We start from the raw sequence: 2,693 nt of genomic DNA on the forward strand, positions 1-2,693 counted from the left end.
CACTGTGGGTGAAGCTTCTTCTGTGGGAACTTGCTTGAGGGGGGTGACCCAGGATGGGAAACAGACGTGCGCGCGCGCGCGCACGCGCGTGTGTGTGTGTGTGTGTGAGTGTGTGTGTGTGCTATGTGTGTGTGATGTGTGTGTGTGTGTGTGTGTGTGTGTGTGTGTGTGGTGTGTGTGTGTGTGTGTGTGTGTGCATGTGTGTGTGCGTGCGTGTGTGTGTGTGTGTGTGCGTGCGTGCGTGTGTGTGTGTGTGTGTGTGTGATGTGTGTGTGTGTGCATGTGTGTGTGTGTTGTGTGTGTTGTGTGTGTGCATGTGTGCATGCGTGTGTGTGCGTGTGTGCGTGCGTGTGTGTGCGCGCGCATGCGTGCGTCCGCGTGTGTGCGTGTGTGCGTGTGTGTGTGTGTGTGTGCATGTGTGTGTGTGTGTGTGTGTTGTGTGTGTGTGCGCGCGCGCGTGCGTGCGTGTGTGTGTGTGCATGTGTGTGTGTGTGCATGCGTGTGTGTGCGTTGTGTGCGTGCGTGTGTGTGCGCGCGCGTGCGTGTGTGCGTGTGTGTGCATGTGGTGTGTGCGTGCGTGTGTGTGTGTGTGTGTGTGTGCGTGCGTGCGTGTGTGTGTGTGTGTGTGTGCATGTGTGTGTGTGTGCATGTGTGTGTGTGTTGTGTGTGTTGTGTGTGTGCATGTGTGCATGCGTGTGTGTGCGTGTGTGCGTGCGTGTGTGTGCGCGCGCATGCGTGCGTCCGCGTGTGTGCGTGTGTGCGTGTGTGTGTGTGTGTGTGCATGTGTGTGTGTGTGTGTGTGTTGTGTGTGTGTGCGCGCGCGCGTGCGTGCGTGTGTGTGGTGCATGTGGCTGTGTGTGGCATGCGTGTGTGTGCGTTGGTGCGTGCGTGTTGTGCGCGTGCGTGCGTGTGTGTGTGTGCATGTGTGTGTGTGTGCATGCGTGTGTGTGCGTGTGTGCGTGCGTGTGTGCGCGCGCGTGCGTGTGTGCGTGTGTGTGCATGTGTGTGTGCGTGCGTGTGTGTGTGTGTGTGCGTGTGTGTGTGTGCACGTGAGCAATATGTTTAGTTAATGTTTTTGTCTGTAATATTTAAAAGAAACCTTGAAAATAATAGTGATGTTTCTGCAACAGTATGTGCATGGTTAATGACATTGTATTGAATGTTTATAAATGGTTATAGTAGCATAATTTATGGCTTGTATATAACCACAGCTTTTTAAAGTGTCCTATACCAAGCCTCTTGAGTTATGTATTTTAAATAGATGTATTATTTGCTATATAAATTTGATCTCAATGAGGTTTTGTAAAACAAATAGAGCAATTTGTATTAGTCAGGGTTTCTATAGCAGTGATCCTCAACCTTCCTAATGCTGTGACCCTATAATACAGTTCCTCATGTTGTGGTGACCCCCAACCATAAAATTATTATTATTATTATTGTTATTGTTATTATTATTTTTGAGACAGGGTTTCTCTGTGGCTTTTGGAGGCTGTCCTGGAACTTGCTCTTGTAGACCAGGTGGTCTCGAACTCACAGAGATCCAACTTTCTCTGCCTCCCGAGTGCTGGGATTAAAGGTGTGTGCCACCAATGTTTGGCTCCATAAAATTATTTTTATTGCTACTTCATAACTATAATTTTGTTGTGAATCATAATATAAATACCTGCTGTTCAGGATATCCGATATGCAATCCCTGTGAAAAGGTCATTTGACCCCACCAAAGGGTCATGGCCCACAGGTTGAGAACCACCCAATGGGGTGAATGCATTCCACATGTGTTTGCACATTTTTATATATTTATATTATGTATTAGGTCAACTTTAAAAATAGTATCAAGAGCAATATCGTTACTGAAAGCTGAGAACCTGGTCGCCACTTGGTTCTTAAGGCTGGGTGTCTGAGTGGTTGGAGTGGTCTCACCTGCCTGTCTCTCATTTGGGGTGGGGTGACCCGTAACCACTGCCGAGTCCCTGAGGCTGGGTGCCTCAGCAGTCCTAATCTTGTCCCCCAAACCTGAGAGTTTCTGGGGCTGCTAATCCCTAGTCAAGGTAGACGTCTGGAAACACAGGCTCTAGTATCAATTAAGGAATCAGCCACAGCCGCAACAGGGTGGATCAACTTCTGTGGCGAGAGGGAAGGCCGTGGCTTTCCCCATTTTGCTGGGTAATAACCCCAAAGTGTGAGCACACACACACACACACACACACACACACACACACACACACACACACACGCGCGCGCGCGCACATGTATGCACATATTTATGGAGGATGTCAGGAGTCATCCTCCAATGGTCTCCCACCTTACTCAGTGAGGTAAGGTCTTGTAGTCAAACCCAAAGCCTCTGATACAGCTAGTCAGTCTCCTAGCTAGCTCTGGAGATCTCTACCCACTGGGGCTGCAATTGTAGGCTGGCCACCGTGGCTTTTAGGAATTAAGTTGTGGTGATCCAAACTCCAGCCCCCATGTTTGCTTAGTAAGTGTTTAATACCTTATCTGTCTCCCCAGTGCATGCACGTTCCTCAGGCATGGCTTGGTGTCCACAGGGGCTTGAACGGTTGCTATTCTCCTCAACGGTGGGCTGGGGATGCCTCCCCTGAGGCTCACAATGGCCTGCTGGGTGTATCCAGAGTGACTGAGGGTTAGGAGCTAGTGAATTTCCTTGTTGCTTGACAAAACACTCGGAAAAGTTC

The sequence above is a fragment of the Cricetulus griseus genome, chromosome 4, assembly GCF_003668045.3.
Source record: "Cricetulus griseus strain 17A/GY chromosome 4, alternate assembly CriGri-PICRH-1.0, whole genome shotgun sequence".
Taxonomy (NCBI): Eukaryota; Metazoa; Chordata; class Mammalia; order Rodentia; family Cricetidae; genus Cricetulus; species Cricetulus griseus.